The sequence below is a fragment of the Macrosteles quadrilineatus genome, unplaced genomic scaffold (genome assembly GCF_028750875.1).
Source record: "Macrosteles quadrilineatus isolate MER2022 unplaced genomic scaffold, UCM_ALF_1.0 Scaffold_7__1_contigs__length_78375512, whole genome shotgun sequence".
NCBI lineage: Eukaryota > Metazoa > Arthropoda > Insecta > Hemiptera > Cicadellidae > Macrosteles > Macrosteles quadrilineatus.
Genome location: NW_026542600.1, coordinates 72,637,153 through 72,654,056, shown reverse-complemented (window position 1 = coordinate 72,654,056; position 16,904 = coordinate 72,637,153).

Here is a 16,904-nt window from a genome sequence, read left to right as displayed (position 1 = left end):
CTTTTGTGATTTTCCACTCAACGTACTTACGCCACTGACTGCAATAACTACAACCGTTATGCAGATATATCCATCACTCTTCCTTCAATGCCGAATAACATTTTCTAACATTATCATAACCCAACCTGCTTGGTTATTTATTTATTATTCCTAATATAGTAACTGTGTTTTAACCTCTAAGTACGCAATTATTGATCTCGTTGATTTTTAATTTGTAGAGGGTGATCCAGGGGTACGTTCCTTCAGAAAATGTTAAGAATTTAGGAACAAAATGGTTGATTTTACATATTTTTGTACTTTAATTAGCTTTGTCAATTTTATGTTTTAATTGCAAAATCTATAAATATGGTTAATAGGTCTCATAGGGGGCTTGAGCCCCCCCCCTCCAGCTCATATAAATGGACGCCCATGCCAGAGCCAATTCTATTGGTATCGACAGAAATGCTAGTGATAGAGCTGCATGTTCTCTGTGTTTGGTATCTAGTCATGCCACCCTTGCCAATAGGCCTGCGGTTCGCATGTTATGTGCTATGGGCCCGAGAGATATTTGTGCCCCTCCCCTACCCTTCTTTGCGAGGATTTTTGTCTTCCTAGTGCCCCCAACAAACCTGAAACCTCTTGCACCCTTAGGCCCGGGCCCATTAACTAAAGTGACCCTGCTCCCCAGGTCTAATAATCACTGCTATTGAAACAATAGATTTTGCATATAACTAATTCTTTATTATTATGGTTTGTTTAGGATGCTCCCTGGAAAATACCTTCTAAATGTAGCATGGATAAATCAGAATATCTGCCTGTTGAATACTACATGCTGATATAAATACTTGTGTTGTTTAAAGTATTTCCCCTCCTCTAAAAAAACCAAAAAACAAAAATATATCATACAACCGCAGGGCTAATAAAGACATTTTATCCATTTATTTATTCACTTGTAACCATTTGGCTACCTCGAATTAAAAAAAGCTTTTAATGAGTTATCCTTCTTTATTCAATTATATTCTTATCGTCTGAACCCAGCGTTAGACAACAAAAAACAATTAGGCTACAACTGCACATACCTTGTACAAGCAAAAATATTGTTTAATTATGAACCTTATACTCTGTGGATTAAGTGATTTAAATATTAATATTTTTATCTAGTTTACCCTCAACTAACAAACATACCAGTACTTATAAGACTCAATAAGAATTTATTAATGACATTAAACTTATTACAGTAATAGGCAACGTCAAACAGTACAACACATAGTGTTGTATGTACCGTAGCAGTTTTTGAGTGTTTCAAGTTTCAACTTAGATACTACTTTATCCACATGACATTGGTGGCTTAACCTACAAGTTAAAAAAATCTTCTACATTGTAAAAGGCATTTGTTTTTAAGAATGTCATTACATACGATTTAAAATCATTTACAGACAGAGTTCTAATTTCAGTAATTTCTAATTTCGAATGGTACAGTAACTTATTGAACAATAGATACTGTTTATAATGGTAGCTTTTTAAGGTTTTACTTAATCTAATATAAGGTGTAACAATATTGTGCTTAGTTCTAGTGTTGTGATGATGATTGCTGGGCTACATGGGAAAGTTAACTAAATTTTCTTTTACATATTACATAAGGTTGGAAAAAATATACAGTGATGGCAAAGTTAAAATATTGAACTGAATAAAACTAGGTTTACAAGATTCAGGTTTAGTAAGACCCATAATAGTCCTGATAGTTTTTTTTGCCAAGTGAATATTTTGTTGGAGGCAGCAGAGTTTTCCCACAATCGAATATTATAGATAATTTGAGAGTGGAAGAGACCAAAACATGTCATCAGAAGAACTTCTAAGCTGACATTATACTTAAGCTTTCTTAACAGGTGGACAATACAAGACACCTTTTTAGAAAGTTGAGAAACATGTTCGTCCCAAGTCAATTTACTATTTAAATAGATACCAAGGAGTTTGACAGGTTTAGTGAGGTTATTGCACAGTTGATTTTTCAAAGAAAAGTACAGGAATTCGGTTTTACCTCCATTTAAGGTTTTATTGTTGGCTAAGTACCATGACTTAGCGGTTGAAAAGGCATTGTTCAGTTGAGTTTTTACATCACATTCAGTTTTTGCAGATACTACAAAAGTTGTGTCATCAGCAATACTGTACTTTGTTCCTTCCTAGCCATCCAATGTTAATTTCAAGTAGGCCTTTCCCCCAATCACTGCCATAGACAGGTTCACTAGTCTGAGTTGCACATCAAAGTATCAATTTAAAATAAATCTCCAAAACAAACAAAAACACTTTATATAGGAGTTGTAATAACTAGACTTAATTTACTTTATTTATTTGCTTTAATATCACATTTTACAATGATGAACCGAAAAAAAAAACACATTTTAAACTTATAATGTTCTCATTTATTAGACCAATATTTTAATTTAATTGAAAACAGTTTACTAGGTTTCCTAAGATTGGTTTAATGTATTCAAACTTACTGTAAAACTATTAAAAAGACATTCAAGTCCAAGTATAACAAAATCTATAGTAAAAAAGATATTCCAATATGTATTTAAATACAACATTTTAAAATTATTTTACTACAAGTTATAATTTTAACAATACACACTTTCTTACAACTGAAGATTAATTTGCCTTCGGTTGTTCTTTTCAATTTAGTTCAAAGGACCCTGAAACATTCCTTTTGATTGGAGGGTCCGGTTTGTGTACTTTGCGCTGAGGTACTTCATCCTCAAAATGTAATTTAGCTGGCTCCTGAAGTAGTCTGTGTTGTAGCAGGTCTGAAGAAGGATCTTGCAAAGTTTTGCGGGGAGTGGGAGCTGAGAAGAAGAGTGGAGGGGACGTACCATGATTCAAAAGGATTCCTGCTTCAATGTCTGTGCTATCGCCGCTCAATTTTGGAAGTTGGTACTTATGATTTTTACACATAATTATAGCATTGATAGCTATCGGTTGAACCGTAAAAATGAAGTTTATGATCAGGATGCTCCCGGACAGGTACAGCAGCGCATGTCCTGGAATAGTACATAAAGTATGAATTTTATTATTTTAAACTAACTTATATTATGAAAATAGTTTTACGCCACACTACATTATTTTGACGAACTTCCCACGCAAGGATTTAGTCCAGAAAACAGCTGTTTGCCGCCAGCTTATTCAAATGGGGTTTCATTGCGTAATACTGTTCTGCAATGAGTTTTACCGGACACCAATCAGCTGATTATACTGTATTTGCGTGGCAATGATTGGTTATAAACAAAAACATAACCTCTCTTAGAGGTTATGACTGGTGATGTTTTAGTCCTTTAGTAGGTGGAAATATATAAGGATTTGTACGAATTAAGTAGTATGGCGTAAACTATCGTACGTAACTCGTCCAAAATGTGTTTACCGGACTCGTATGGTAATCCCGTACTCGACTTCGTCTCGCACGGGAACGACCACACTCGTCCGGTAAACACTTATTTTCAGGACTAGTAACGTAATATACTATTACGGTAGAGTCCCAGTTATCTGACCTAAATTGGCTGGGTTGAGGCCATATGAGCAAAAAGGGTGTATAACAAAAATACTCCTTGCCGCAACAAACCTTCAGACTAAAAGAATTTCCATTTGCCTGATTAGGTTTTCACTAAAAAATTTCCTAAAAAATGCCAGATGTGTTCCCTTCTAAAATAACATTAGCTACGTAGTTTAATGGTTAGTTAGGTTTGCTGTTACAGGGAAGTTAATAAAGTATATTTTTTTACTAAAATATTAATAGCTTAGTATAAAATAAATAAATTTACTAAGTTTCATCAAATTATATCCAGAAGCAAGTAAACTACAATAGTTTACCTTAATCTACAGGTTAAAATACCTTTAATCCGTCAATGTGATCAAATGTCACCGATGAGCGGCGACCGGTTTCAGCCCAGCTGTGGGGCCATCTTCAGGCGATAAAGGAACATAAATTCACTCCGAAGAGGTCGTCATAAAGTCTATAAATAGGTCACGAGAAACAACACATAAATAAATTTTTTACAAATACACTTGTGGCCACAAATTAACAAATTAAGTTGCTAGTCCAGACTGTCGTCACTGCCGTCTTGTCCATCTGCCATCCCCCTCCCCCTCCTCCAGTTCTTATCAGGTCCTTTCCGTGTTGTTACTATCCTTTTAATGTCGACAGCAATGAACAATTAAAACAGTAGTCGGCATTGAAAGGATAGTAACAACACGGAAAGGACCTGATAAGAACTGGAGGAGGGGGAGGGGGATGGCAGATGGACAAGACGGCAGTGACGACAGTCTGGACTAGCAACTTAATGTACGCGTACCGTCTGCCGCGCAGTTAATTTGTGGTCACACATGTATTTGTAAAAAAAGTATTTATGTGTTGTTTCTTGTGACGTATTTATAGACTTTATGACAACCTCTTCGGAGTGAATTTATGTTCCTTCATCGCCTGAAGATGGCCCCACAGCTGGGCTGAAACCGGTCGCCGCTCATCGGTGACATTTGATACCATACCAACCCAGAATCATTAGTTGCCAAACACCTTAAAAGTAATCCGAATCATCATATTTCATTTCCTGAATCATTAACAATCCTAAAACGTAAAAATTCTAAATCATTAGCTAAAATCCAAGAAAGCTAACATATTTATAAACATTTTCATAGTTCAAACCAGATACCCTTCTAAACAAAAAAGAAGACTACAACAATTCGATAATTTTCAAACTCATAAACCAACTAGAAGTACAATATGACAACGCCGCAGAGACTTGGCAACATCGCAGTCTTAGAAGAGAAAGCTCTAGTATCATAAACTCACCCCATCCCCTAACCTACCAACACCTCAAAAAGCGAGTACCGGTACAAGGACAACAGCCGGGCAGTCGGACAGTGACATATGTAGCGCTCCCGGTCCGCTCACGCACTCGTGCTCACGGAATTCCACGCTCGCGCCATGAATCGTTTGCGAATGTAAATAAGTGTAAATAAAAAAGGATGGTGCGCTTTTTAGTGACTAAGTGATGTGAGAAGAAACAAGACAGCTCCTGATGATGCCACACTTGTGGCAAAATGTACATAGAGAGCGTTAACTTATTAATTCATCAAGAACCTGGCAATCAAGAGGTAAACATCATAATTAATTATCATCTCCTTAAGAGAGCCAACGATTGTTCAGTAGCATAGTGGTCATGACAACAATGGAGATTGTTTAAATCTTACCTGGAGGGATACCATTCTCCTCCAAGAAGTCAGCAATTTTCTTCCCAATGTCTGGTTTAGGTGTTATGTCCAGAATGTTCTCAAAGACAGCTGCCATAATTTTGTAGTAGGCAAGAAACCTCACGGAAATTGTAAAAAACATGAAGCTCATATCCATGTATAATCTGAAAACCAGAATTTAAACTAAATAATGTTTAAAAACTTTGGCTACCAATCGCCACATATATGCAACACTGTGGTCATTGCCACAGACAAAGGTATACATTTTAATATTACACATGAGACCGGGTGTCACTTAGTTAACCGTACACGCAGACCGTGGGCCAGTGATGCAGCAAATGCCAATCATATGTCGTCACTAATCATCATATCCACAGGCCAAATGACGCACATGTGCATAGACATCTGCAGAGAATTCAGGGCTCTCAAATAGATAGACCGGTACAAAGATATAAGCTTTTTAATAACATTGGAACACCAATACAAATATGCGACGTCAGTTTATATTAATATGAGCTGCCATTGCAAACGTGTACTACATTACTCTTGCGGTAGCGAATGTGTGTTAACATAATAGTTTTTCAAACAATACTAGTCCCCTTGGTGAAGCCGCAATGGTAAAGGCTCAATTATTCAGAGCGAGTTCACAAGCTACTGGTCAGTTTTTTGCAGCTCGTAATCTAGCCCAGTGTGATCGCTCCGCTTGCTCAAAAGCTGTTATTAAAATAGCTCTTTAAAAAGTTGACTCTGCCAGTGACTTTAGAGGACAAATTGGCTTTAGAGGATCCGAATCAACAACATTGCTGCCTTAGGCCCAATGTCCGTGGCGCTCCCGACTGAGCCACCAACTCACTTAAGAGGATGCCCTGTGTAATTGAGCTTTATGGCTTTGTCTTGAGTCAGAATCAGAATCGTTATAGCTTTATTAAGATTCTTTCAAATTTGGAACTCCTATGTTTTAACATAATAAGTTTATTTTATCAACAGCTACCGTACTATAATGCTATCTCTAGTCATGAACTTGTACATTGCCAATGAAAAGTAGGATTAGTCTTGAAGATATGGATGGAATCGGATAATAGAGGGAGTTGTATGTCCTTTGCACTGAAAACCATGCTATTTTTCTTCCTGGCTTAGCTTGTAAACTCATCTTGTATAATTGAGTTTTTTGACTTGAGTCAGAATCGTTATAACTTTATTAAGAACCATTTAAACTCAGAACCCCTAGATTCAAACCTAATAATGTTATATGTAGAAAAAATTTCAAAGTTTATTTTAAATATTTTTTTGCTATCCCAGTTTTAAGAACTTGAATTATATTGGATTTACCTCAGTTGTTTATTGAGTTCTTGTAGGTAAGATATTTATGTCACCCTATGCATTTCCCAGCTGATGTGGCAACTTCATGGATATTCTTAATCGCTTATCACTAACACTATAGTTTATACTATATTTAAGAAAAGCTTATTTTATCAATAGCTACCATAAACCCCACACCATAAAGTCATATTCTTAGTCATTAACTAGTAAATTACAAGTAGGCCTACAGTTATGAGTAAACACTTTGTTTATTACTTTAGTTCCACCATAATTTAAAATACAGAACTTAAAAAGATTATTCTAATTCAATAAACAAAGAACAATTCAATACCGATACCAAACTTTTTAATAAATTACATTTCAGATTAGAAACATCAAACTTAAAAATAATCCAAATACTCATTCTAATTGCCACTTACCTTTTCTATATCTGATGTAAATTATGACAGTAACAGAACTATAACAAGAAAGTAAAATCAAATCAAGTCACAGTTGTTGGCCTGGTCACGGCTGATCCTCAACTGAGCACAGAGCAGTGGAGGTAAGACAATGACTCATGTGAGTGACAGGTAGACGGAGAGGGGAAGGGGAGGTAAAATGCCAGCTCAGCAGCCTAACACTATGTGATAAAGCCCAGAAAACACCCTTAGCATTACTATAACCCTTTAGATTTGTTAACAAATAAGCGATAACTTATTTCCAAGTTAGCCAGTGTACACGAGCGACCAAGGAATAAATTCAAGAAGAAACATTTTTTACTGTTGAACTAGAACTTTTAAATGGATGAATTTATGTAAAATTTAGAGCATTTACTTGTGTACAGGTAAACTTTTTATTCTATGATAAAATATGATGCCTGCTTTTTATGTGTTTTAATTCATATTGGTGATTTTGAAAGCTATTACCGACAGAATGTTCACTCCCTTTTTTTAGGATTGATTTCATGATTTGTGCTTTACTGTTTGGTTTTGAGAAAGAAAGAGAGAACTGTTGTTTAGAATTAGATCATAAGATTTGGTTAAAATAGTTGTAAAATGTGTGAAATAACAAGGCGTAGTAAATACAACACCGCCTTTTGCACGAACCGGACAGAACTAACTTTAAAATTGTATTCAACTAATCTATATTGTGATAAATCTAATAGGGAGAATGTTCGCAAGCTTTGGTGATAGTTTTTATGTATATTAGAACAAAATTACACTATCAAATTTATATCACTATAAGGTATACTTTTAATTTTTATTCTTTTGTTATGATGATTTGGAATCAGCATAACTCGCTGGCTATGGGACTATGAGGAGGTTCTGGCTTCAATTTCCACAATCTATAGCTTACAGGATTTTTAAATATACTTTTTGTTGCTGAAAGATACACATTTCATTAAATACATACTTACTACTAATTAAAATGTAACACACAATTGTATTTTATTCCAATTATAGAAGAGAAAGCACCCCTATGCAATATATATAACAGGGTGTCCACCGACCGGGAGATCCGGGTATTATGCGGGAGTTTTTTTAACCAGGAATACGTGAATATCTACCTGGAATTTTCAATTTATCGCAATCCCGCATGACAACAGTGACGTTTCCATGACCGCAGGAGACGATAATATGTCTACACACGGCCGCGAGGGATGATCAGAATTTTCTGCGATCACAGAAGACGATGATAATGTCCACACGACCGCGGGAAAAATCAAGAATTTTGCTGCGATTGCGGAAGACGATGATGATCTCCACTCTACTGCGGGATATGATTAACATTTTGCCGCGCGAGACGATTACGATATCTACAGGACCGCGGGAGATACAATAATGAATTCTAAACGGTCGAGATGGACGATGAAAATGTTCACATGACCGCGGGAAAAGATCAGAATTTTGCCTCATTCGCGGAAGATGATGATCTCCACATGACCGTGGGAGATGATAAGCATTTTGCCACAGTTGCGGGAGGCGATTACTATGTCAAACGACCGCAGGGCTTAATAACCCTGCCCCAGGGTAATTAACCACCACCAGGTTAATACCAGAGTAATAATTGACCGCAGGGATATAATGATGTCTTCACAGCCGCAAGGGGTGATCAGAATTTTATCAAACTAATTTGGATTTTGTGCTCATGCGATGATGATAAATGAAATAAAAAACTATAGTATGCAAAATTAATTCACTGAACCATCTTTGGGGACAAATGGTAAAGATTTTTTAAAGATGCACAATCTCATCTTTAAAAAATCTTAACCATTTGTCCCCAAAGATCACATCAAATTAAAGGTCTTTATTAGTAGAATACAATGTCGTAAATTTGAGCTAAAAAAAAACAACTGAGTAAAAAATGACAGCCGTTCAAATATTCAAAATGGCAGATTCAAGTAATATAAAAATGGCTACCATTTTTGACTATGTTGTGCGGGCGATTTCAGATTTGCGGCATTGAGTTCTACTAACCAAGACTTTTAAATTGATAACAAACTTGACATATGTTACTATTTAGGAATAACTGTGTCTGACTCCTCGTGGGCCGTCCCCCCTAAGGAATACAAATTTAATAATAGCTAAAAAGAGTAGATATTTATGGTTATTATTAATATATTAATATAATCACATTGATTATATTATATTAACCAATTTGCATTACTTTAACTATAATGGTAAATAATATTTTACACCTTTCCGGGACCAACCACACTGTATTACTGTATATGTATGTTTGTTGGTGGATACATACTTTTAAAACTTGTGGCTAATTCTGAAACTGTGAGGAAGGGAATAATCAATAATATTTTCAGCCATACCACGGTGGCGTGATACTCTTAGATCATTGTCAGCAGATATTGCTTTGTCTCGGTATAATCAGTTATAGACTAAACACTACCTTATCTGTGGCATATTTAGCATCAGCATTCCTTTCAGCTTACCTACCGATACCTGTATTTGTGAAACTAAAGTTAAAGATGTATATAACTTGACCACTTTAATGCTTTGCACACTGATCTCAATTATACCAGAAAATATTAGGTACTGTTGGGTTTTGTATTTATTAGCTTAATATTCATACTTGGGTAATATTTTAAATGGTGCTTTGTATTTGTATTGTGATATTACTAGTACAGGTTCATATCAATGGAATAAGTTAATTAATAATGATACCTAAGGAGAAGTTATTTTCTTAAAACGTTTATCTATAGTTTCAAATTTATTTTGTACAAATGGAGATTTAATAAACTTAATTGCCACAACATTTTTATTACAATTTATATTTTGACTGCAAATTATAATATTTCCCTTTAGTTTGTTTTGTGTTTTCTACGCCAATGGCATTTTCACGTTTTGAAAGGGAACGGTCCAAACCCTGGTCTTGTTTCTATCTCATGTCAAACTTTTTTTAGATTGTGTCTTTTTAATTCATAGCCCAATGACAAATGGCATCTGGGTTCTGAAATGGATGTTGCTTGGAATTGAACTAGCACTCCTGTATAAATAATTTTTAAGAAAGTTATATTCTAAAGCTGTTTGAAATACATGGAAATACAGCATGTAGGCATAAGTGTGATAATGGTGTCTAAAAGATTACAGCCTTATATCTTGAATGGTTTTCTTTGAATATCAAAATTTCTCCTGGAAACGAGGTATCTATAACTCAGGTTTTGTGGTACCGTATTGAAAAGATCATTGTGACTTATTATTGACATTTTAAAGAGTGTGGACCAAGACACTGTAATGTTTGTTAACCATTTAAAGTCATTTAACCTTCAATATTTAAATAAATTTCCAACTAGAAACAAAAACTGTATTGATAATAAGTTACTGAATTAGATAATAGCATTGACTATATACCTAAAATATGAGCAGCGACAAATTTAACGTAGTTGGTAGGGTAAAAACGTCTGATAAATAGTCATGGTTTCTTACGTCTTGAATAAAATATGGAGTAATTAGTCCTTGGTAACATGTATGTTAAAGAAAAAAAATACTCACACTTCAATCAACTGTAAACCTCGAATACAAATTTTTAAAATAAAAATTTGCGCCACCAGCAGGGCTAGGGCAGGCTCCGGTGAGACGACATACACTTTTTCAAAAATCAGATTCTTCGTTATTTGATGTTTTTTTAAATGAGATATTAACATAAGTTACAATAACTTTTGAACCGCAATTTTTACAGCAATGGGAGTTGTACCATTTTGTTCAGAATTTATAGGACTATATCATAGGTACTGAAGTTTTATTAAAATCATTCTCAAAATGTTTGAAAAAAATAGATTTTTCTCTTATTTTATGTTTTTTTTTTATGGAAAAATTACCATTAAAAATCCAAATTAAAAAAAAAAAAAATAAATGCCAGGAGATACCATGGATTAGTACCTACATACCAAATGTTATCAAAATCGGACTACAGATGGTCTGAAGCTTTGTACACATCCACATATACAGACAGACTTTAATTCGAAAACCACTTCTTTGGGTTCATGGGGACCCGAAACAAATTTATCCACTCAAAACTCAAACTTGAACATTTTGACGAAAACAATACTTTCTCCGTACGATATAGGGGGAGAAAGTAAAAATAACATAACACTGAATAAATACTACATAGAAAAAATACCCCCGCAATAGCAAACCTGCAGACTAAGCAAATCTCCATTTGCCTGATTTGATTTTCAATTAAATCATTGACTTTATATCTACACATTAAATCTATTTCAATAACCTCAGGTTTAACTAGTAGGTTTGCTGCTACAGGGAGGGTAATAAAGTGTGTTTTTTAGTAAAACATTAATAGCTTAGTATAAAATAAATACAGTAGATTTGCTAAGTTTGATATAAATTAAAAATGTATCCAAAACAAGCAAACTACAACAGTTTATAATTATTCTCCATAAGAATAACATGGGAATTTTAAATTTACAATTTTTTAAATTTTATCCGTAACCAATAACCATACAAAATCACGTCAATATTCTAAATTATTTGGCTTTTAAGCTTTTCAAAATGGTCTAGAGAGAAATTGGGAATTTTATGTTTTGAGAGTCAAAAACGAGAAGAACCAATTTATACCTCATAAATCTACCAATAATGTTCCCATGGTCGGATCATGCTAGTCCGCAAACTCGTTGGTATAAACATAAGTTTACACGTTTGTACCAAATTTCATCGAAATCAGATTTATTTTGTTAGAGTTATCGTGCTAATGGACACACACACACACTATACATCAGGGTGTTCAAAAAAGGTAGGTACATAATTTACGTAGTGATTCCTTGGGTCAAAATAAAGAGAAAATCATGAATAAAATTTTTTCCAAAATCACTTCGTTAACCAGATATCCGCCATTTTGTATTTTTTACATAAACATTTTTATCTTTGATTTTTTTCAAGCAATCTTAATGAAACTTTGTGTGTATGTTAAAATAGAAGAGACCCATGTTGGAAATTTGTTTAAACTTAAATTACTAAAGAATGAGGGTCACCGTAATTTTATCCCCCTGGAATTTTACCCCCTGGGCAAAGCTGACGTCACTATGACGTAGTAACCTGAGCGCTCAAAAGTTTGTTCGCGGGCGGAATTTTACCCCCGCTGATTTGGAAGTATAATGAAAATAGACAGAGTGTGATTAATTAGATTAGTGATAAAAACCAGAATTTTATCCCCTGTCCAGATAACTAGCGTTTAGACAACTGAAGATGTACGGGACGGATTTTTACCCCTGGAAATTTACTCCCTGGCCGGATATAGAAATTATTAAGAACGGTTGATTTTCTTATTTCTATTTTTATTTCATTGTAAAAATTTTATTATTAAGTAGCCTATCATTATTTATTTATCTTGTAATCTCAACTGGTATTGTTCTTTGGGGATCCAATTCCAAAACAAAAAAACTTCTCAATGTACAGAAATTAGTGGTGAGGACAATGGCAAAAGTTTCCAAAAGAAAAAGCTGTGGATCATTATTTAAAACATTTGGAATTTTAGCAGTAACAGGTATATATATATTAGAAATTTTCAAGTTACTCTACAATAATCAGAACAGCTTTGATAAGTTTAAATTTAACCATAACTATTACACACGCCACTCACACTTATTTCAATCCACACCATAGACTTTCTCTGTATGAAAATAGTCCAAATTACATGGCAATCAAATTGTTTAACAAGCTATCAAAAACCATAAGCAAAAATTCACGAAAAAATACCTTCAAAACCTTACATAAATTATTATTGGAAAAATCTTACCATAATTCAAGAATTTTTGAAGAATTTTTTCTGGATAATTTTGAAGGGTAAATTGTGCCATGGTTTAAGAAAGAGTCCTCAATTATTATTATTATTTTTATTTTATTTTATTTTTTTTCTGTAATAGAATTATATACAGGACAAAGCCTATCGTAACTTCTTAACGATCCTGTTCAAGGCCTTAGTTTGTCAGCTGCTTGAGTACGCCTCTGTGGTCAGGTCCAACCTCCTCGGTCGAATCAATATCTTCAATCAGTCCAGAGACGCTTCGTTAGACTTCTTGGTTGCCGCACTGGGTTCAACTTCATGGATGTCCCGGTCAAGGCAATATTTGCTGCTAATGGACTCCCACGCTTGGATTATAGAAGAAAAGTTGCTGATATGCCTCCCTCTTCAAGCTTAATAACCAGATCAGCTGTCCATTTCTGTTGGAGAGGATCAATCTTTACGTTCCCAGAAGAACCAGGCCTGTCTTTGTTAATAAGAGCATTAAATACTGAATAAGAATTAAAATTTTGTCTTGACCTGTTCTTTTTCTGTGTTCCAAAAACATTAGTAATTTCAACTTCATATCAACAAGCTGATGATTCCATGCCACTTTTGTTGTGTAATATGTCCTAACACGCAAATATTTGAGCTAATCAACGGTTGGTAAGTAATGAATTATTACTCACAGCTCAGTTTTTTCTACTCTACATCTACTGACAAAGGAGAACCACACCACGGTATATCCAATGAGCTGGTGAATGTTGGCTGGGTATCAACACGTGGGCTACATAGTTTGCTCGATCAGCTGTCTCATACAGAGGACAACTGTACCGGTGCCTGGACTCTTCCTTCCTCTCTGACTTGAGTATTGGCTTGAACCATATCTCAGGCATCTTACTAATGAATTCCCTTGGAGGCTGGTCTTCCAAAATTGATCTGGAACAAAAATAGTTACACAGAAAAACCTTGAAATACGCCGCCCTCTGGTGGTTCTAGTCAATTCAATAAAACCTTGCTGTAATGATACTGAATATTAATACACAATATAAGTCTTGCAAACATCTTTATTCTTGCTCTTCAAATCAAATTGAATCAAAATCTCTTTATTTATTTTGTACATGACATACAAGACTAGTGTCATAAAATAGAAACACTTCTACAATAGGTGTTCTACTGCAACTAATTTTGACGAGTACCTGACTTAAAATTGTGCTTAAGTACATCAATCTATATATTTATTCTTAAAATAATCTTCTAGAGAGTAACAACTTTTCTTGACTAAAATGATTTACATTTATTTCTGAAATGTTTTTTGTCTGTAGTGATGTTGGTTTAAAAACTTGGATCCTATACGGGTTGATTTTTTTCCATAGAATAAGTTAAATTATGTTGGGATAAGTTTATTTCATCTCTATTTCTTCATTTCTTGTAAAGTAGGAATGAACATTTATTTATTTATTTACGGGCAAAACTTGTAAAATTAAAAAGTTTTTTTCATTTTTGGCACCTTTTCCACTCTATATGAACATAACAAAGTCTTCTTACTGCATAAACAATTATTATACTAAAAACAAATGATCCAGATGTATTAGCTACCCGTCCATGAGTATCTGGATCAATGGCAGATATATCCGCAACCAATCTTCACAAATATATCAAATTTAACCTGTAAAACAGGTGGCTACGTTATTTATTTATTGCACAAGATTTTATTTGGCAAAGAAAATTATATGGTAAATTTGATGCTCTATGGTTGCCAACATTTATGCTCTAGACAGTTATTCACATTAAAGATTAACATGTTTACCATGATAAGCATGGTATTCCTCATCCAAAAAACTCATCGAAAAGCTTTTGACTTTTCTCAGTATTTAGCCAGAGACCTACTAGGGGAACCCTGATTATTAGGCAAACACAATAACCACTCAACTAACTCAGCTATGATAAAGCGGATTTATCTGACACCTGTCTGGGAAGGGTTCATATTTTATCACTGAGGAAAGTAAAACAAATCTCTAAATACTGACAATGCTGAGTTCCAGCGGGCTCCATGGATGAGAAGACCAGAGACCAACAGGCCAGAGTCCCCGGGAGATGGAGGCTCTATACAATGGTCCCAACTCAGCAGGTGAACGGGGGTGTGAGTCACTCTAGAATGATCCCCTAGAGCAGACACTAGTAGAGCTTGGGGCTGGAACAACCCTCCAAGCCACACATGTCTCCCTACCCCTTCACTACAGCAACCCTGGACAACAAACCGTACAATAAGAAACTTCAGTGGCTTGTAACGTTCATCAAGAGAATGGGCAAACAGAAATGCTACTTCAGACAGTTGCTCTGATTGAAGCAGCGCAGTGGTGGATCCAGCCAGGGGGTGTGGGGCAAGATGTATGCAGTGAAAGAGGTGGGCAAGACTGAGAGACTGCACGTGATGACATCACTGCAGTCCTGGCCGCGGCCGCATGTAAATAGGCTACACTGCGTTATACGGGGGGAGGGGGTGGCTCACCATTTTGTAACACACACAATCCTCTTTAAATATACAACAATAATCAAACTGATATCTAAATCAGTTAGTTATATAAAAAATACTTCCACGTAGGGATCTGTTTCTGTTTCTGTTTGTTTGTTTGTAAGTTATCAATTTTTATTTGATTATAATAAGGGTATCAAACAAAAGTCATTACAAGTTTAATGATTTGTTAAATCCATATTCCACTAGTAAATTTATGCTTAAAATGTTATCAAAGTCAACTACAATCGAGTTACGTAACACAATGGTGGGTGGGGGGAGGGGTTTGCTCTAAAGCGTTATGGTGTGTTACATAAGGGAAGAGGTAAAATGACGAAAAAGTGTGTTTTGTAATATGTGTATGGCCCCTTGTGTTTCTGTAATGGATCATTTATCTTATAAAAAGGTTAAAGTAAAAAATGTGCTAAATAAAATGAATAAGAGGATGGTTGCTGATCTAACCTCCTGCTGATAGACACTGCTAATTTTATGGTTGGGCTAAGAAAATCCAGACTTCACTAACAACTAGAACAGGCCTATACCAAAGCAATTGTCAATTATAATAATTGGTCAATTGACCTGTATTGAATAACATTGAGTTTATTTTACATATGATGTAACTTTATTTTCACTTTTATATTGCTGGCTTTCAATACTTTGGGTTCATTCTTAGGATCAGGACAAAAAAAAAAAACTGACAATCAGTGTTTATTGTATATTTGATAGGTACATTATGACATATTATGTAATAAAAAGATGTGAAATGAAAAATAAAAATAATTAGTAGAAGGATTTGGTGCTTCCAGTCTTAAAAGTGTTGTAAGTTGGAATAAGGTCGGACAGTGCCAAGGCAGATCCCTCAAGTTTCTCTAGTATCTAATTATTCTAAGTATCTCTGGAAATTATTTTATTTTACAGAGCCTGCTTCAATTTTTAATTTCAAACCAAGCTTCCACTGCCATTGCTCGGTTGTGTGAAATAATTCTTATTTAATTCTTCCAATCTAATTGCAACCAAATATATAACACTAAATAAATATTTCCTCACAAAAGTTTAAATTAATCTTTTTTCTTTACAAACATCAAGGCTCAACTGATGTGTGTTTTTTTTTACAATTACTTCAATAAATGACCTGACAGTAACACAGATAACCTTAACATTTATTTGTGAAGTATGCAAATTCAGAGGTCAATCTTTTATTACGCTTGAGTTGTTATTTTATTTCAACAACACGTACAACACGTAAAAGCCTTGATATAAATTTTTAAACTGAAATGCGGGAGTTACCTTGATATACTTGAGCCGATTAACTAAGTCATCCACATAAGGACCAAGGGGTTTGCAAGTTGGGTAAGACACTTTCAACCATGTTGTAGGAATAAGACCTTTTTCGATTTGGAATCCGAGGAGTTCAATATCTTCAGACATCTCGGATAGTCCTTGAAATGCTTCACTGAAAGATTGAAGAGTTTTTCGCACAACCAACAATAGCCTTGAGTAAAGATTCCACTCCTGTCTGATTACAAACCCCACTCCAGATAGAGGAAAGTTATACTCCTCATCAAGTGAAAATTCTTGAGAGAACTGAAAAATATTGGTTGTTTGTTAGAAACAAAGCTGGTTT